A 22,126-nucleotide genomic window follows, 5' to 3' on the forward strand; every position below is an offset into this window, starting at 1 on the left:
TACCTTCCAGTGCATGGGTCCTTAGTTGAGTTGTGACTGAGGTCTGAGTAATTCTACCTCTCAGTTGCACTTTAGAAATTGCAAATGGACCCACTCTAGTTTTTTATGACCTGTTGGTGTGCACTGATATACAAATTGATGACCTAGCCAACCTATAATGTTCAGGCAGCACTGATGCTCAGGCAGCAAGCATGCTCAGGCAGCACGGATGCTCTAGCAGCATAGTTGCTCACGTAGCACGTATGCTCAGGCAGCACAGTGGCTCAGAGGTTAGTTCGATTACCTTTCAATGATTGGGTCTTTAGTTCAATTGTGACTGAGGTCTGAGTAATTCTACCTCTCAGTTGTACTTTAGAAACTACAAGTGGACCCTCTCTAGTATTTCATGACCAGTCGTTGGGCACTGATGGACATATTGATGACCTAGCCACCACATAAAGCTTAGTAAGCACAGTGGCTCAGTGGTTAGCTCCATTACCTTCCAGTGCATGGGTCCTTAGTTGAATTGTGACTGAGGTCTTAGTAATTCTACCTCTCCGTTGTACTTTAGAAACTACAAGTGGACCCTCTCTAGTATTTCATGACCAGTCGTTGGGCACTGATGGACATATTGATGACCTAGCCACCACATAAAGTTTAGTAAGCACAGTGGCTCAGTGGTTAGCTCCATTACCTTCCAGTGCATGGGTCCTCAGTTCAATTGTGACTGAGGTCTGAGTAATTCTACCTCTCAGTTGTACTTTAGAAACTACAAGTGGACCCTCTCTAGTATTTCATGACCAGTCGTTGGGCACTGATAGACATATTGATGACCTAGTCACCACATAAAGCTTAGTAAGCACAGTGGCTCAGTGGTTAGCTCCATTACCTTCCAGTGCATGTGTCCTTAGTTCAATTGTGACTGAGATCTGAGTAATTCTACCTCTCTGTTGCACTTTAGAAATTGCAAATGGACCCACTCTAGTTTTTCATGACCTGTTGGTTTACACTGATATACATATACATACAATTGGACTTGTTCTAGTTTTTGACAGACTGTCGGTATGCACTGATAGGCACATTGATGACATAACCATTGCGTAATGCTCATGCAGCATGGTGGCTCAGTAGTTTGCTCGATTACATTTCTATGCTTTGGTCCTTAGTTCAATTCCAACTGAGGTCTGAGTAACTCTACCTCTCAGTTGTACTTTAGAAATTACAATTGGACCCGCTCTAGTATTTCATGACCTGTCGTTGGGCACTGATAGACATATTGATGACCTAGCCACCACATAAAGCTTAGTAAGCACAGTGGCTCAGTGGTTAGCTCCATTACCTTCCAGTGCATGGGTCCTTAGTTCAATTGTGACTGAGGTCTGAGTAATTCTACCTCTCAGTTGTACTTTAGAAATTGCAAATGGACCCACTCTAGTTTTTTATGACCTGTTGGTGTGCACTGATATACAAATTGATGACCTAGCCAACCTATAATGTTCAGGCAGCACTGATGCTCAGGCAGCAAGCATGCTCAGGCAGCACGGATGCTCTAGCAGCATAGTTGCTCACGTAGCACGTATGCTCAGGCAGCACAGTGGCTCAGAGGTTAGTTCGATTACCTTTCAATGATTGGGTCTTTAGTTCAATTGTGGCTGAGGTCTGAGTAATTCTACCTCTCAGTTGTACTTAAGAAATTACAAATGAACCCGCTCTAGTATTTCATGACCTGTCGTTGGGCACTAATAGACATATTGATGACCTAGCCACCACGTAAAGCTTAGTAAGCACAGTGGCTCAGTGGTTAGCTCCATTACCTTCCAGTGCATGGGTCCTTAGTTCAATTGTGACTGAGGTCTGAGTAATTCTACCTCTCAGTTGTACTTTAGAAACTACAAGTGGACCCTCTCTAGTATTTCATGACCAGTCGTTGGGCACTGATAGACATATTGATGACCTAGCCACCACATAAAGCTTAGTAAGCACAGTGGCTCAGTGGTTAGCTCCATTACCTTCCAGTGCATGGGTCCTTAGTTCAGTTGTGACTGAGGTCTGAGTAATTCTACCTCTCAGTTGCACTTTAGAAATTGCAAATGGACCCACTCTAGTTTTTTATGACCTGTTGGTGTGCACTGATATACAAATTGATGACCTAGCCAACCTATAATGTTCAGGCAGCACTGATGCTCAGGCAGCAAGCATGCTCAGGCAGCACGGATGCTCTAGCAGCATAGTTGCTCACGTAGCACGTATGCTCAGGCAGCACAGTGGCTCAGAGGTTAGTTCGATTACCTTTCAATGATTGGGTCTTTAGTTCAATTGTGGCTGAGGTCTGAGTAATTCTACCTCTCAGTTGTACTTAAGAAATTACAAATGAACCCGCTCTAGTATTTCATGACCTGTCGTTGGGCACTAATAGACATATTGATGACCTAGCCACCACATAAAGCTTAGTAAGCACAGTGGCTCAGTGGTTAGCTCCATTACCTTCCAGTGCATGGGTCCTTAGTTCAATTGTGACTGAGGTCTGAGTAATTCTACCTCTCAGTTGTACTTTAGAAACTACAAGTGGACCCTCTCTAGTATTTCATGACCAGTCGTTGGGCACTGATGGACATATTGATGACCTAGCCACCACATAAAGCTTAGTAAGCACAGTGGCTCAGTGGTTAGCTCCATTACCTTCCAGTGCATGTGTCCTTAGTTCAATTGTGAGTGAGATCTGAGTAATTCTACCTCTCTGTTGCACTTTAGAAATTGCAAATGGACCCACTCTAGTTTTTCATGACCTTTTGGTTTACACTGATATACATATACATACAAGTGGACTTGTTCTAGTTTTTGACAAACTGTCGGTATGCACTGATAGACACATTGATGACATAACCATCGCGTAATACTCAAGCAGCATGGTGGCTCAGTAGTTTGCTCGATTACATTTCTATGCTTTGGTCCTTAGTTCAATTCCAACTGAGGTCTGAGTAACTCTACCTCTCAGTTGTATTTTAGAAATTACAATTGGACCCGCTCTAGTAATTCATGACCTGTCGTTGGGCACTGATAGACATATTGATGACTTAGCCACCACATAAAGCTTAGTAAGCACAGTGGCTCAGTGGTTAGCTCCATTACCTTCCAGTGCATGGGTCCTTAGTTCAGTTGTGACTGAGGTCTGAGTAATTCTACCTCTCAGTTGCACTTTAGAAATTGCAAATGGACCCACTCTAGTTTTTTATGACCTGTTGGTGTGCACTGATATACAAATTGATGACCTAGCCAACCTATAATGTTCAGGCAGCACTGATGCTCAGGCAGCAAGCATGCTCAGGCAGCACGGATGCTCTAGCAGCATAGTTGCTCACGTAGCACGTATGCTCAGGCAGCACAGTGGCTCAGAGGTTAGTTCGATTACCTTTCAATGATTGGGTCTTTAGTTCAATTGTGGCTGAGGTCTGAGTAATTCTACCTCTCAGTTGTACTTAAGAAATTACAAATACCCGCTCTAGTATTTCATGACCTGTCGTTGGGCACTAATAGACATTGATGACCTAGCCACCACATAAAGCTTAGTAAGCACAGTGGCTCAGTGGTTAGCTCCATTACCTTCCAGTGCATGTGTCCTTAGTTTAATTGTGACTGAGATCTGAGTAATTCTACCTCTCTGTTGCACTTTAGAAATTGCAAATGGACCCACTCTAGTTTTTCATGACCTGTTGGTTTACACTGATATACATATACATACAAGTGGACTTGTTCTAGTTTTTGACAAACTGTCGGTATGCACTGATAGACACATTGATGACATAACCATCGCGTAATACTCAAGCAGCATGGTGGCTCAGTAGTTTGCTCGATTACATTTCTATGCTTTGGTCCTTAGTTCAATTCCAACTGAGGTCTGAGTAACTCTACCTCTCAGTTGTACTTTAGAAATTACAATTGGACCCGCTCTAGTATTTCATGACCTGTCGTTGGGCACTGATAGACATATTGATGACCTAGCCACCACATAAGGCTTAGTAAGCACAGTGGCTCAGTGGTTAGCTCCATTACCTTCCAGTGCATGGGTCCTTAGTTCAGTTGTGACTGAGGTCTGAGTAATTCTACCTCTCAGTTGCACTTTAGAAATTGCAAATGGACCCACTCTAGTTTTTTATGACCTGTTGGTGTGCACTGATATACAAATTGATGACCTAGCCAACCTATAATGTTCAGGCAGCACTGATGCTCAGGCAGCAAGCATGCTCAGGCAGCACGGATGCTCTAGCAGCATAGTTGCTCACGTAGCACGTATGCTCAGGCAGCACAGTGGCTCAGAGGTTAGTTCGATTACCTTTCAATGATTGGGTCTTTAGTTCAATTGTGGCTGAGGTCTGAGTAATTCTACCTCTGTTGTACTTAAGAAATTACAAATGAACCCGCTCTAGTATTTCATGACCTGTCGTTGGGCACTAATAGACATATTGATGACCTAGCCACCACATAAAGCTTAGTAAGCACAGTGGCTCAGTGGTTAGCTCCATTACCTTCCAGTGCATGGTTCCTTAGTTCAATTGTGACTGAGGTCTGAGTAATTCTACCTCTCAGTTGTACTTTAGAAACTACTAGTGGACCCTCTCTAGTATTTCATGACCAGTCGTTGGGCACTGATGGACATATTGATGACCTAGCCACCACATAAAGCTTAGTAAGCACAGTGGCTCAGTGGTTAGCTCCATTACCTTCCAGTGCATGTGTCCTTAGTTCAATTGTGAGTGAGATCTGAGTAATTCTACCTCTCTGTTGCACTTTAGAAATTGCAAATGGACCCACTCTAGTTTTTCATGACCTTTTGGTTTACACTGATATACATATACATACAAGTGGACTTGTTCTAGTTTTTGACAAACTGTCGGTATGCACTGATAGACACATTGATGACATAACCATCGCGTAATACTCAAGCAGCATGGTGGCTCAGTAGTTTGCTCGATTACATTTCTATGCTTTGGTCCTTAGTTCAATTCCAACTGAGGTCTGAGTAACTCTACCTCTCAGTTGTATTTTAGAAATTACAATTGGACCCGCTCTAGTAATTCATGGCCTGTCGTTGGGCACTGATAGACATATTGATGACCTAGCCACCACATAAAGCTTAGTAAGCACAGTGGCTCAGTGGTTAGCTCCATTACCTTCCAGTGCATGGGTCCTTAGTTCAGTTGTGACTGAGGTCTGAGTAATTCTACCTCTCAGTTGCACTTTAGAAATTGCAAATGGACCCACTCTAGTTTTTTATGACCTGTTGGTGTGCACTGATATACAAATTGATGACCTAGCCAACCTATAATGTTCAGGCAGCACTGATGCTCAGGCAGCAAGCATGCTCAGGCAGCACGGATGCTCTAGCAGCATAGTGGCTCAGAGGTTAGTTCGATTACCTTTCAATGATTGGGTCTTTAGTTCAATTGTGGCTGAGGTCTGAGTAATTCTACCTCTCAGTTGTACTTAAGAAATTACAAATGATCCCGCTCTAGTATTTCATGACCTGTCGTTGGGCACTAATAGACATATTGATGACCTAGCCACCACATAAAGCTTAGTAAGCACAGTGGCTCAGTGGTTAGCTCCATTACCTTCCAGTGCATGTGTCCTTAGTTCAATTGTGACTGAGATCTGAGTAATTCTACCTCTCTGTTGCACTTTAGAAATTGCAAATGGACCCACTCTAGTTTTTCATGACCTGTTGGTTTACACTGATATACATATACATACAAGTGGACTTGTTCTAGTTTTTGACAAACTGTCGGTATGCACTAATAGACACATTGATGACATAACCATCGCGTTATACTCAAGCAGCATGGTGGCTCAGTAGTTTGCTCGATTACATTTCTATGCTTTGGTCCTTAGTTCAATTCCAACTGAGGTCTGAGTAACTCTACCTCTCAGTTGTACTTTAGAAATTACAATTGGACCCGCTCTAGTATTTCATGACCTGTCGTTGGGCACTGATAGACATATTGATGATCTAGCCAATCTCTAATGTTCAGGCAGCACTGATGCTCAGGCAGCAAGCATGCTCAGGCAGCACGGATACTCTGGCAGCATAGTTGTTCACGTAGCACGTATGCTCAGGCAGCACAGTGGCTCAGAGGTTAGTTCGATTACCTTTCAATGATTGGGTCTTTAGTTCAATTGTGGCTGAGGTCTGAGTAATTCTACCTCTGTTGTACTTAAGAAATTACAAATGAACCCGCTCTAGTATTTCATGACCTGTCGTTGGGCACTAATAGACATATTGATGACCTAGCCACCACATAAAGCTTAGTAAGCACAGTGGCTCAGTGGTTAGCTCCATTACCTTCCAGTGCATGGGTCCTTAGTTCAATTGTGACTGAGGTCTGAGTAATTCTACCTCTCAGTTGTACTTTAGAAACTACAAGTGGACCCTCTCTAGTATTTCATGACCAGTCGTTGGGCACTGATGGACATATTGATGACCTAGCCACCACATAAAGCTTAGTAAGCACAGTGGCTCAGTGGTTAGCTCCATTACCTTCCAGTGCATGGGTCCTTAGTTCAATTGTGACTGAGGTCAGAGTAATTCTACCTCTCAGTTGTACTTTAGAAACTACAAGTGGACCCTCTCTAGTATTTCATGACCAGTCGTTGGGCACTGATAGACATATTGATGACCTAGCCACCACATAAAGCTTAGTAAGCACAGTGGCTCAGTGGTTAGCTCCATTACCTTCCAGTGCATGGGTCCTTAGTTCAGTTGTGACTGAGGTCTGAGTAATTCTACCTCTCAGTTGCACTTTAGAAATTGCAAATGGACCCACTCTAGTTTTTTATGACCTGTTGGTGTGCACTGATATACAAATTGATGACCTAGCCAACCTATAATGTTCAGGCAGCACTGATGCTCAGGCAGCAAGCATGCTCAGGCAGCACGGATGCTCTAGCAGCATAGTTGCTCACGTAACACGTATGCTCAGGCAGCACAGTGGCTCAGAGGTTAGTTCGATTACCTTTCAATGATTGGGTCTTTAGTTCAATTGTGGCTGAGGTCTGAGTAATTCTACCTCTCAGTTGTACTTAAGAAATTACAAATGAACCCGCTCTAGTATTTCATGACCTGTCGTTGGGCACTAATAGACATATTGATGACCTAGCCACCACATAAAGCTTAGTAAGCACAGTGGCTCAGTGGTTAGCTCCATTACCTTCCAGTGCATGGGTCCTTAGTTGAATTGTGACTGAGGTCTTAGTAATTCTACCTCTCCGTTGTACTTTAGAAACTACAAGTGGACCCTCTCTAGTATTTCATGACCAGTCGTTGGGCACTGATGGACATATTGATGACCTAGCCACCACATAAAGCTTAGTAAGCACAGTGGCTCAGTGGTTAGCTCCATTACCTTCCAGTGCATGGGTCCTTAGTTCAATTGTGACTGAGGTCTGAGTAATTCTACCTCTCAGTTGTACTTTAGAAACTACAAGTGGACCCTCTCTAGTATTTCATGACCAGTCGTTGGGCACTGATAGACATATTGATGACCTAGTCACCACATAAAGCTTAGTAAGCACAGTGGCTCAGTGGTTAGCTCCATTACCTTCCAGTGCATGTGTCCTTAGTTCAATTGTGACTGAGATCTGAGTAATTCTACCTCTCTGTTGCACTTTAGAAATTGCAAATGGACCCACTCTAGTTTTTCATGACCTGTTGGTTTACACTGATATACATATACATACAATTGGACTTGTTCTAGTTTTTGACAGACTGTCGGTATGCACTGATAGGCACATTGATGACATAACCATTGCGTAATGCTCATGCAGCATGGTGGCTCAGTAGTTTGCTCGATTACATTTCTATGCTTTGGTCCTTAGTTCAATTCCAACTGAGGTCTGAGTAACTCTACCTCTCAGTTGTACTTTAGAAATTACAATTGGACCCGCTCTAGTATTTCATGACCTGTCGTTGGGCACTGATAGACATATTGATGACCTAGCCACCACATAAAGCTTAGTAAGCACAGTGGCTCAGTGGTTAGCTCCATTACCTTCCAGTGCATGGGTCCTTAGTTCAATTGTGACTGAGGTCTGAGTAATTCTACCTCTCAGTTGTACTTTAGAAATTGCAAATGGACCCACTCTAGTTTTTTATGACCTGTTGGTGTGCACTGATATACAAATTGATGACCTAGCCAATCTCTAATGTTCAGGCAGCACTGATGCTCAGGCAGCAAGCATGCTCAGGCAGCACGGATACTCTGGCAGCATAGTTGCTCACGTAGCACGTATGCTCAGGCAGCACAGTGGCTCAGAGGTTAGTTCGATTACCTTTCAATGATTGGATCTTTAGTTCAATTGTGGCTGAGGTCTGAGTAATTCTACCTCTGTTGTACTTAAGAAATTACAAATGAACCCGCTCTAGTATTTCATGACCTGTCGTTGGGCACTAATAGACATATTGATGACCTAGCCACCACATAAAGCTTAGTAAGCACAGTGGCTCAGTGGTTAGCTCCATTACCTTCCAGTGCATGGGTCCTTAGTTCAATTGTGACTGAGGTCTGAGTAATTCTACCTCTCAGTTGTACTTTAGAAACTACAAGTGGACCCTCTCTAGTATTTCATGACCAGTCGTTGCCCACTGATGGACATATTGATGACCTAGCCACCACATAAAGCTTAGTAAGCACAGTGGCTCAGTGGTTAGCTCCATTACCTTCCAGTGCATGGGTCCTTAGTTCAATTGTGACTGAGGTCTGAGTAATTCTACCTCTCAGTTGTACTTTAGAAACTACAAGTGGACCCTCTCTAGTATTTCATGACCAGTCGTTGGGCACTGATAGACATATTGATGACCTAGCCACCACATAAAGCTTAGTAAGCACAGTGGCTCAGTGGTTAGCTCCATTACCTTCCAGTGCATGGGTCCTTAGTTCAATTGTGACTGAGGTCTGAGTAATTCTACCTCTCTGTTGCACTTTAGAAATTGCAAATGGACCCACTCTAGTTTTTTATGACCTGTTGGTGTGCACTGATATACAAATTGATGACCTAGCCAACCTATAATGTTCAGGCAGCACTGATGCTCAGGCAGCAAGCATGCTCAGGCAGCACGGATGCTCTAGCAGCATAGTTGCTCACGTAACACGTATGCTCAGGCAGCACAGTGGCTCAGTGGTTAGCTCCATTACCTTCCAGTGCATGGGTCCTTAGTTCAATTGTGACTGAGGTCTGAGTAATTCTACCTCTCAGTTGTACTTTAGAAACTACAAGTGGACCCTCTCTAGTATTTCATGACCAGTCGTTGGGCACTGATGGACATATTGATGACCTAGCCACCACATAAAGCTTAGTAAGCACAGTGGCTCAGTGGTTAGCTCCATTACCTTCCAGTGCATGTGTCCTTAGTTCAATTGTGACTGAGATCTGAGTAATTCTACCTCTCTGTTGCACTTTAGAAATTGCAAATGGACCCACTCTAGTTTTTCATGACCTGTTGGTTTACACTGATATACATATACATACAAGTGGACTTGTTCTAGTTTTTGACAAACTGTCGGTATGCACTGATAGACACACTGATGACATAACCATCGCGTAATACTCAAGCAGCATGGTGGCTCAGTAGTTTGCTCGATTACATTTCTATGCTTTGGTCCTTAGTTCAATTCCAACTGAGGTCTGAGTAACTCTACCTCTCAGTTGTACTTTAGAAATTACAATTGGACCCGCTCTAGTAGTTCATGACCTGTCGTTGGGCACTGATAGACATATTGATGACCTAGCCACCACATAAAGCTTAGTAAGCACAGTGGCTCAGTGGTTAGCTCCATTACCTTCCAGTGCATGGGTCCTTAGTTCAGTTGTGACTGAGGTCGGAGTAATTCTACCTCTCAATTGCACTTTAGAAATTGCAAATGGACCCACTCTAGTTTTTCATGACCTGTTGGTTTACACTGATATACATATACATACAAGTGGACTTGTTCTAGTTTTTGACAAACTGTTGGTATGCACTGATAGACACATTGATGACATAACCATCGCGTAATACTCAAGCAGCATGGTGGCTCAGTAGTTTGCTCGATTACATTTCTATGCTTTGGTCCTTAGTTCAATTCCAACTGAGGTCTGAGTAACTCTACCTCTCAGTTGTATTTTAGAAATTACAATTGGACCCGCTCTAGTAATTCATGACCTGTCGTTGGGCACTGATAGACATATTGATGACCTAGCCACCACATAAAGCTTAGTAAGCACAGTGGCTCAGTGGTTAGCTCCATTACCTTCCAGTGCATGGGTCCTTAGTTCAGTTGTGACTGAGGTCTGAGTAATTCTACCTCTCAGTTGCACTTTAGAAATTGCAAATGGACCCACTCTAGTTTTTTATGACCTGTTGGTGTGCACTGATATACAAATTGATGACCTAGCCAACCTATAATGTTCAGGCAGCACTGATGCTCAGGCAGCAAGCATGCTCAGGCAGCACGGATGCTCTAGCAGCATAGTTGCTCACGTAGCACGTATGCTCAGGCAGCACAGTGGCTCAGAGGTTAGTTCGATTACCTTTCAATGATTGGGTCTTTAGTTCAATTGTGGCTGAGGTCTGAGTAATTCTACCTCTCAGTTGTACTTAAGAAATTACAAATGAACCCGCTCTAGTATTTCATGACCTGTCGTTGGGCACTAATAGACATAATGATGACCTAGCCACCACATAAAGCTTAGTAAGCACAGTGGCTCAGTGGTTAGCTCCATTACCTTCCAGTGCATGGGTCCTTAGTTCAATTGTGACTGAGGTCTGAGTAATTCTACCTCTCAGTTGTACTTTAGAAACTACAAGTGGACCCTCTCTAGTATTTCATGACCAGTCGTTGGGCACTGATAGACATATTGATGACCTAGCCACCACATAAAGCTTAGTAAGCACAGTGGCTCAGTGGTTAGCTCCATTACCTTCCAGTGCATGTGTCCTTAGTTCAATTGTGACTGAGATCTGAGTAATTCTACCTCTCTGTTGCACTTTAGAAATTGCAAATGGACCCACTCTAGTTTTTCATGACCTGTTGGTTTACACTGATATACATATACATACAAGTGGACTTGTTCTAGTTTTTGACAAACTGTCGGTATGCACTGATAGACACATTGATGACATAACCATCGCGTAATACTCAAGCAGCATGGTGGCTCAGTAGTTTGCTCGATTACATTTCTATGCTTTGGTCCTTAGTTCAATTCCAACTGAGGTCTGAGTAACTCTACCTCTCAGTTGTATTTTAGAAATTACAATTGGACCCGCTCTAGTAATTCATGACCTGTCGTTGGGCACTGATAGACATATTGATGACCTAGCCACCACATAAAGCTTAGTAAGCACAGTGGCTCAGTGGTTAGCTCCATTACCTTCCAGTGCATGGGTCCTTAGTTCAGTTGTGACTGAGGTCTGAGTAATTCTACCTCTCAGTTGCACTTTAGAAATTGCAAATGGACCCACTCTAGTTTTTTATGACCTGTTGGTGTGCACTGATATACAAATTGATGACCTAGCCAACCTATAATGTTCAGGCAGCACTGATGCTCAGGCAGCAAGCATGCTCAGGCAGCACGGATGCTCTAGCAGCATAGTTGCTCACGTAGCACGTATGCTCAGGCAGCACAGTGGCTCAGAGGTTAGTTCGATTACCTTTCAATGATTGGGTCTTTAGTTCAATTGTGACTGAGGTCTGAGTAATTCTACCTCTCAGTTGTACTTTAGAAACTACAAGTGGACCCTCTCTAGTATTTCATGACCAGTCGTTGGGCACTGATGGACATATTGATGACCTAGCCACCACATAAAGCTTAGTAAGCACAGTGGCTCAGTGGTTAGCTCCATTACCTTCCAGTGCATGGGTCCTTAGTTGAATTGTGACTGAGGTCTTAGTAATTCTACCTCTCCGTTGTACTTTAGAAACTGCAAGTGGACCCTCTCTAGTATTTCATGACCAGTCGTTGGGCACTGATGGACATATTGATGACCTAGCCACCACATAAAGCTTAGTAAGCACAGTGGCTCAGTGGTTAGCTCCATTACCTTCCAGTGCATGGGTCCTTAGTTCAATTGTGACTGAGGTCTGAGTAATTCTACCTCTCAGTTGTACTTTAGAAACTACAAGTGGACCCTCTCTAGTATTTCATGACCAGTCGTTGGGCACTGATAGACATATTGATGACCTAGTCACCACATAAAGCTTAGTAAGCACAGTGGCTCAGTGGTTAGCTCCATTACCTTCCAGTGCATGTGTCCTTAGTTCAATTGTGACTGAGATCTGAGTAATTCTACCTCTCTGTTGCACTTTAGAAATTGCAAATGGACCCACTCTAGTTTTTCATGACCTGTTGGTTTACACTGATATACATATACATACAATTGGACTTGTTCTAGTTTTTGACAGACTGTCGGTATGCACTGATAGGCACATTGATGACATAACCATTGCGTAATGCTCATGCAGCATGGTGGCTCAGTAGTTTGCTCGATTACATTTCTATGCTTTGGTCCTTAGTTCAATTCCAACTGAGGTCTGAGTAACTCTACCTCTCAGTTGTACTTTAGAAATTACAATTGGACCCGCTCTAGTATTTCATGACCTGTCGTTGGGCACTGATAGACATATTGATGACCTAGCCACCACATAAAGCTTAGTAAGCACAGTGGCTCAGTGGTTAGCTCCATTACCTTCCAGTGCATGGGTCCTTAGTTCAATTGTGACTGAGGTCTGAGTAATTCTACCTCTCAGTTGTACTTTAGAAATTGCAAATGGACCCACTCTAGTTTTTTATGACCTGTTGGTGTGCACTGATATACAAATTGATGACCTAGCCAATCTCTAATGTTCAGGCAGCACTGATGCTCAGGCAGCAAGCATGCTCAGGCAGCACGGATACTCTGGCAGCATAGTTGCTCACGTAGCACGTATGCTCAGGCAGCACAGTGGCTCAGAGGTTAGTTCGATTACCTTTCAATGATTGGATCTTTAGTTCAATTGTGGCTGAGGTCTGAGTAATTCTACCTCTGTTGTACTTAAGAAATTACAAATGAACCCGCTCTAGTATTTCATGACCTGTCGTTGGGCACTAATAGACATATTGATGACCTAGCCACCACATAAAGCTTAGTAAGCACAGTGGCTCAGTGGTTAGCTCCATTACCTTCCAGTGCATGGGTCCTTAGTTCAATTGTGACTGAGGTCTGAGTAATTCTACCTCTCAGTTGTACTTTAGAAACTACAAGTGGACCCTCTCTAGTATTTCATGACCAGTCGTTGGGCACTGATGGACATATTGATGACCTAGCCACCACATAAAGCTTAGTAAGCACAGTGGCTCAGTGGTTAGCTCCATTACCTTCCAGTGCATGGGTCCTTAGTTCAATTGTGACTGAGGTCTGAGTAATTCTACCTCTCAGTTGTACTTTAGAAACTACAAGTGGACCCTCTCTAGTATTTCATGACCAGTCGTTGGGCACTGATAGACATATTGATGACCTAGCCACCACATAAAGCTTAGTAAGCACAGTGGCTCAGTGGTTAGCTCCATTACCTTCCAGTGCATGGGTCCTTAGTTCAATTGTGACTGAGGTCTGAGTAATTCTACCTCTCTGTTGCACTTTAGAAATTGCAAATGGACCCACTCTAGTTTTTTATGACCTGTTGGTGTGCACTGATATACAAATTGATGACCTAGCCAACCTATAATGTTCAGGCAGCACTGATGCTCAGGCAGCAAGCATGCTCAGGCAGCACGGATGCTCTAGCAGCATAGTTGCTCACGTAACACGTATGCTCAGGCAGCACAGTGGCTCAGTGGTTAGCTCCATTACCTTCCAGTGCATGGGTCCTTAGTTCAATTGTGACTGAGGTCTGAGTAATTCTACCTCTCAGTTGTACTTTAGAAACTACAAGTGGACCCTCTCTAGTATTTCATGACCAGTCGTTGGGCACTGATGGACATATTGATGACCTAGCCACCACATAAAGCTTAGTAAGCACAGTGGCTCAGTGGTTAGCTCCATTACCTTCCAGTGCATGTGTCCTTAGTTCAATTGTGACTGAGATCTGAGTAATTCTACCTCTCTGTTGCACTTTAGAAATTGCAAATGGACCCACTCTAGTTTTTCATGACCTGTTGGTTTACACTGATATACATATACATACAAGTGGACTTGTTCTAGTTTTTGACAAACTGTCGGTATGCACTGATAGACACACTGATGACATAACCATCGCGTAATACTCAAGCAGCATGGTGGCTCAGTAGTTTGCTCGATTACATTTCTATGCTTTGGTCCTTAGTTCAATTCCAACTGAGGTCTGAGTAACTCTACCTCTCAGTTGTACTTTAGAAATTACAATTGGACCCGCTCTAGTAGTTCATGACCTGTCGTTGGGCACTGATAGACATATTGATGACCTAGCCACCACATAAAGCTTAGTAAGCACAGTGGCTCAGTGGTTAGCTCCATTACCTTCCAGTGCATGGGTCCTTAGTTCAGTTGTGACTGAGGTCTGAGTAATTCTACCTCTCAATTGCACTTTAGAAATTGCAAATGGACCCACTCTAGTTTTTCATGACCTGTTGGTTTACACTGATATACATATACATACAAGTGGACTTGTTCTAGTTTTTGACAAACTGTCGGTATGCACTGATAGACACATTGATGACATAACCATCGCGTAATACTCAAGCAGCATGGTGGCTCAGTAGTTTGCTCGATTACATTTCTATGCTTTGGTCCTTAGTTCAATTCCAACTGAGGTCTGAGTAACTCTACCTCTCAGTTGTATTTTAGAAATTACAATTGGACCCGCTCTAGTAATTCATGACCTGTCGTTGGGCACTGATAGACATATTGATGACCTAGCCACCACATAAAGCTTAGTAAGCACAGTGGCTCAGTGGTTAGCTCCATTACCTTCCAGTGCATGGGTCCTTAGTTCAGTTGTGACTGAGGTCTGAGTAATTCTACCTCTCAGTTGCACTTTAGAAATTGCAAATGGACCCACTCTAGTTTTTTATGACCTGTTGGTGTGCACTGATATACAAATTGATGACCTAGCCAACCTATAATGTTCAGGCAGCACTGATGCTCAGGCAGCAAGCATGCTCAGGCAGCACGGATGCTCTAGCAGCATAGTTGCTCACGTAGCACGTATGCTCAGGCAGCACAGTGGCTCAGAGGTTAGTTCGATTACCTTTCAATGATTGGGTCTTTAGTTCAATTGTGGCTGAGGTCTGAGTAATTCTACCTCTCAGTTGTACTTAAGAAATTACAAATGAACCCGCTCTAGTATTTCATGACCTGTCGTTGGGCACTAATAGACATAATGATGACCTAGCCACCACATAAAGCTTAGTAAGCACAGTGGCTCAGTGGTTAGCTCCATTACCTTCCAGTGCATGGGTCCTTAGTTCAATTGTGACTGAGGTCTGAGTAATTCTACCTCTCAGTTGTACTTTAGAAACTACAAGTGGACCCTCTCTAGTATTTCATGACCAGTCGTTGGGCACTGATAGACATATTGATGACCTAGCCACCACATAAAGCTTAGTAAGCACAGTGGCTCAGTGGTTAGCTCCATTACCTTCCAGTGCATGTGTCCTTAGTTCAATTGTGACTGAGATCTGAGTAATTCTACCTCTCTGTTGCACTTTAGAAATTGCAAATGGACCCACTCTAGTTTTTCATGACCTGTTGGTTTACACTGATATACATATACATACAAGTGGACTTGTTCTAGTTTTTGACAAACTGTCGGTATGCACGGATAGACACATTGATGACATAACCATCGCGTAATACTCAAGCAGCATGGTGGCTCAGTAGTTTGCTCGATTACATTTCTATGCTTTGGTCCTTAGTTCAATTCCAACTGAGGTCTGAGTAACTCTACCTCTCAGTTGTATTTTAGAAATTACAATTGGACCCGCTCTAGTAATTCATGACCTGTCGTTGGGCACTGATAGACATATTGATGACCTAGCCACCACATAAAGCTTAGTAAGCACAGTGGCTCAGTGGTTAGCTCCATTACCTTCCAGTGCATGGGTCCTTAGTTCAGTTGTGACTGAGGTCTGAGTAATTCTACCTCTCAGTTGCACTTTAGAAATTGCAAATGGACCCACTCTAGTTTTTTATGACCTGTTGGTGTGCACTGATATACAAATTGATGACCTAGCCAACCTATAATGTTCAGGCAGCACTGATGCTCAGGCAGCAAGCATGCTCAGGCAGCACGGATGCTCTAGCAGCATAGTTGCTCACGTAGCACGTATGCTCAGGCAGCACAGTGGCTCAGAGGTTAGTTCGATTACCTTTCAATGATTGGGTCTTTAGTTCAATTGTGGCTGAGGTCTGAGTAATTCTACCTCTCAGTTGTACTTAAGAAATTACAAATGAACCCGCTCTAGTATTTCATGACCTGTCGTTGGGCACTAATAGACATAATGATGACCTAGCCACCACATAAAGCTTAGTAAGCACAGTGGCTCAGTGGTTAGCTCCATTACCTTCCAGTGCATGGGTCCTTAGTTCAATTGTGACTGAGGTCTGAGTAATTCTACCTCTCAGTTGTACTTTAGAAACTACAAGTGGACCCTCTCTAGTATTTCATGACCAGTCGTTGGGCACTGATAGACATATTGATGACCTAGCCACCACATAAAGCTTAGTAAGCACAGTGGCTCAGTGGTTAGCTCCATTACCTTCCAGTGCATGTGTCCTTAGTTCAATTGTGACTGAGATCTGAGTAATTCTACCTCTCTGTTGCACTTTAGAAATTGCAAATGGACCCACTCTAGTTTTTCATGACCTGTTGGTTTACACTGATATACATATACATACAAGTGGACTTGTTCTAGTTTTTGACAAACTGTCGGTATGCACTGATAGACACATTGATGACATAACCATCGCGTAATACTCAAGCAGCATGGTGGCTCAGTAGTTTGCTCGATTACATTTCTATGCTTTGGTCCTTAGTTCAATTCCAACTGAGGTCTGAGTAACTCTACCTCTCAGTTGTATTTTAGAAATTACAATTGGACCCGCTCTAGTAATTCATGACCTGTCGTTGGGCACTGATAGACATATTGATGACCTAGCCACCACATAAAGCTTAGTAAGCACAGTGGCTCAGTGGTTAGCTCCATTACCTTCCAGTGCATGGGTCCTTAGTTCAGTTGTGACTGAGGTCTGAGTAATTCTACCTCTCAGTTGCACTTTAGAAATTGCAAATGGACCCACTCTAGTTTTTTATGACCTGTTGGTGTGCACTGATATACAAATTGATGACCTAGCCAACCTATAATGTTCAGGCAGCACTGATGCTCAGGCAGCAAGCATGCTCAGGCAGCACGGATGCTCTAGCAGCATAGTTGCTCACGTAGCACGTATGCTCAGGCAGCACAGTGGCTCAGAGGTTAGTTCGATTACCTTTCAATGATTGGGTCTTTAGTTCAATTGTGACTGAGGTCTGAGTAATTCTACCTCTCAGTTGTACTTTAGAAACTACAAGTGGACCCTCTCTAGTATTTCATGACCAGTCGTTGGGCACTGATGGACATATTGATGACCTAGCCACCACATAAAGCTTAGTAAGCACAGTGGCTCAGTGGTTAGCTCCATTACCTTCCAGTGCATGGGTCCTTAGTTGAATTGTGACTGAGGTCTTAGTAATTCTACCTCTCCGTTGTACTTTAGAAACTACAAGTGGACCCTCTCTAGTATTTCATGACCAGTCGTTGGGCACTGATGGACATATTGATGACCTAGCCACCACATAAAGCTTAGTAAGCACAGTGGCTCAGTGGTTAGCTCCATTACCTTCCAGTGCATGGGTCCTTAGTTCAATTGTGACTGAGGTCTGAGTAATTCTACCTCTCAGTTGTACTTTAGAAACTACAAGTGGACCCTCTCTAGTATTTCATGACCAGTCGTTGGGCACTGATAGACATATTGATGACCTAGTCACCACATAAAGCTTAGTAAGCACAGTGGCTCAGTGGTTAGCTCCATTACCTTCCAGTGCATGTGTCCTTAGTTCAATTGTGACTGAGATCTGAGTAATTCTACCTCTCTGTTGCACTTTAGAAATTGCAAATGGACCCACTCTAGTTTTTCATGACCTGTTGGTTTACACTGATATACATATACATACAATTGGACTTGTTCTAGTTTTTGACAGACTGTCGGTATGCACTGATAGGCACATTGATGACATAACCATTGCGTAATGCTCATGCAGCATGGTGGCTCAGTAGTTTGCTCGATTACATTTCTATGCTTTGGTCCTTAGTTCAATTCCAACTGAGGTCTGAGTAACTCTACCTCTCAGTTGTACTTTAGAAATTACAATTGGACCCGCTCTAGTATTTCATGACCTGTCGTTGGGCACTGATAGACATATTGATGACCTAGCCACCACATAAAGCTTAGTAAGCACAGTGGCTCAGTGGTTAGCTCCATTACCTTCCAGTGCATGGGTCCTTAGTTCAATTGTGACTGAGGTCTGAGTAATTCTACCTCTCAGTTGTACTTTAGAAATTGCAAATGGACCCACTCTAGTTTTTTATGACCTGTTGGTGTGCACTGATATACAAATTGATGACCTAGCCAATCTCTAATGTTCAGGCAGCACTGATGCTCAGGCAGCAAGCATGCTCAGGCAGCACGGATACTCTGGCAGCATAGTTGCTCACGTAGCACGTATGCTCAGGCAGCACAGTGGCTCAGAGGTTAGTTCGATTACCTTTCAATGATTGGATCTTTAGTTCAATTGTGGCTGAGGTCTGAGTAATTCTACCTCTGTTGTACTTAAGAAATTACAAATGAACCCGCTCTAGTATTTCATGACCTGTCGTTGGGCACTAATAGACATATTGATGACCTAGCCACCACATAAAGCTTAGTAAGCACAGTGGCTCAGTGGTTAGCTCCATTACCTTCCAGTGCATGGGTCCTTAGTTCAATTGTGACTGAGGTCTGAGTAATTCTACCTCTCAGTTGTACTTTAGAAACTACAAGTGGACCCTCTCTAGTATTTCATGACCAGTCGTTGGGCACTGATGGACATATTGATGACCTAGCCACCACATAAAGCTTAGTAAGCACAGTGGCTCAGTGGTTAGCTCCATTACCTTCCAGTGCATGGGTCCTTAGTTCAATTGTGACTGAGGTCTGAGTAATTCTACCTCTCAGTTGTACTTTAGAAACTACAAGTGGACCCTCTCTAGTATTTCATGACCAGTCGTTGGGCACTGATAGACATATTGATGACCTAGCCACCACATAAAGCTTAGTAAGCACAGTGGCTCAGTGGTTAGCTCCATTACCTTCCAGTGCATGGGTCCTTAGTTCAATTGTGACTGAGGTCTGAGTAATTCTACCTCTCTGTTGCACTTTAGAAATTGCAAATGGACCCACTCTAGTTTTTTATGACCTGTTGGTGTGCACTGATATACAAATTGATGACCTAGCCAACCTATAATGTTCAGGCAGCACTGATGCTCAGGCAGCAAGCATGCTCAGGCAGCACGGATGCTCTAGCAGCATAGTTGCTCACGTAACACGTATGCTCAGGCAGCACAGTGGCTCAGTGGTTAGCTCCATTACCTTCCAGTGCATGGGTCCTTAGTTCAATTGTGACTGAGGTCTGAGTAATTCTACCTCTCAGTTGTACTTTAGAAACTACAAGTGGACCCTCTCTAGTATTTCATGACCAGTCGTTGGGCACTGATGGACATATTGATGACCTAGCCACCACATAAAGCTTAGTAAGCACAGTGGCTCAGTGGTTAGCTCCATTACCTTCCAGTGCATGTGTCCTTAGTTCAATTGTGACTGAGATCTGAGTAATTCTACCTCTCTGTTGCACTTTAGAAATTGCAAATGGACCCACTCTAGTTTTTCATGACCTGTTGGTTTACACTGATATACATATACATACAAGTGGACTTGTTCTAGTTTTTGACAAACTGTCGGTATGCACTGATAGACACACTGATGACATAACCATCGCGTAATACTCAAGCAGCATGGTGGCTCAGTAGTTTGCTCGATTACATTTCTATGCTTTGGTCCTTAGTTCAATTCCAACTGAGGTCTGAGTAACTCTACCTCTCAGTTGTACTTTAGAAATTACAATTGGACCTGCTCTAGTAGTTCATGACCTGTCGTTGGGCACTGATAGACATATTGATGACCTAGCCACCACATAAAGCTTAGTAAGCACAGTGGCTCAGTGGTTAGCTCCATTACCTTCCAGTGCATGGGTCCTTAGTTCAGTTGTGACTGAGGTCTGAGTAATTCTACCTCTCAATTGCACTTTAGAAATTGCAAATGGACCCACTCTAGTTTTTCATGACCTGTTGGTTTACACTGATATACATATACATACAAGTGGACTTGTTCTAGTTTTTGACAAACTGTTGGTATGCACTGATAGACACATTGATGACATAACCATCGCGTAATACTCAAGCAGCATGGTGGCTCAGTAGTTTGCTCGATTACATTTCTATGCTTTGGTCCTTAGTTCAATTCCAACTGAGGTCTGAGTAACTCTACCTCTCAGTTGTATTTTAGAAATTACAATTGGACCCGCTCTAGTAATTCATGACCTGTCGTTGGGCACTGATAGACATATTGATGACCTAGCCACCACATAAAGCTTAGTAAGCACAGTGGCTCAGTGGTTAGCTCCATTACCTTCCAGTGCATGGGTCCTTAGTTCAGTTGTGACTGAGGTCTGAGTAATTCTACCTCTCAGTTGCACTTTAGAAATTGCAAATGGACCCACTCTAGTTTTTTATGACCTGTTGGTGTGCACTGATATACAAATTGATGACCTAGCCAACCTATAATGTTCAGGCAGCACTGATGCTCAGGCAGCAAGCATGCTCAGGCAGCACGGATGCTCTAGCAGCATAGTTGCTCACGTAGCACGTATGCTCAGGCAGCACAGTGGCTCAGAGGTTAGTTCGATTACCTTTCAATGATTGGGTCTTTAGTTCAATTGTGGCTGAGGTCTGAGTAATTCTACCTCTCAGTTGTACTTAAGAAATTACAAATGAACCCGCTCTAGTATTTCATGACCTGTCGTTGGGCACTAATAGACATAATGATGACCTAGCCACCACATAAAGCTTAGTAAGCACAGTGGCTCAGTGGTTAGCTCCATTACCTTCCAGTGCATGGGTCCTTAGTTCAATTGTGACTGAGGTCTGAGTAATTCTACCTCTCAGTTGTACTTTAGAAACTACAAGTGGACCCTCTCTAGTATTTCATGACCAGTCGTTGGGCACTGATAGACATATTGATGACCTAGCCACCACATAAAGCTTAGTAAGCACAGTGGCTCAGTGGTTAGCTCCATTACCTTCCAGTGCATGTGTCCTTAGTTCAATTGTGACTGAGATCTGAGTAATTCTACCTCTCTGTTGCACTTTAGAAATTGCAAATGGACCCACTCTAGTTTTTCATGACCTGTTGGTTTACACTGATATACATATACATACAAGTGGACTTGTTCTAGTTTTTGACAAACTGTCGGTATGCACTGATAGACACATTGATGACATAACCATCGCGTAATACTCAAGCAGCATGGTGGCTCAGTAGTTTGCTCGATTACATTTCTATGCTTTGGTCCTTAGTTCAATTCCAACTGAGGTCTGAGTAACTCTACCTCTCAGTTGTATTTTAGAAATTACAATTGGACCCGCTCTAGTAATTCATGACCTGTCGTTGGGCACTGATAGACATATTGATGACCTAGCCACCACATAAAGCTTAGTAAGCACAGTGGCTCAGTGGTTAGCTCCATTACCTTCCAGTGCATGGGTCCTTAGTTCAGTTGTGACTGAGGTCTGAGTAATTCTACCTCTCAGTTGCACTTTAGAAATTGCAAATGGACCCACTCTAGTTTTTTATGACCTGTTGGTGTGCACTGATATACAAATTGATGACCTAGCCAACCTATAATGTTCAGGCAGCACTGATGCTCAGGCAGCAAGCATGCTCAGGCAGCACGGATGCTCTAGCAGCATAGTTGCTCACGTAGCACGTATGCTCAGGCAGCACAGTGGCTCAGAGGTTAGTTCGATTACC

Source organism: Ranitomeya imitator, chromosome 9 (assembly GCF_032444005.1).
Source record: "Ranitomeya imitator isolate aRanImi1 chromosome 9, aRanImi1.pri, whole genome shotgun sequence".
NCBI classification, from domain to species: domain Eukaryota; kingdom Metazoa; phylum Chordata; class Amphibia; order Anura; family Dendrobatidae; genus Ranitomeya; species Ranitomeya imitator.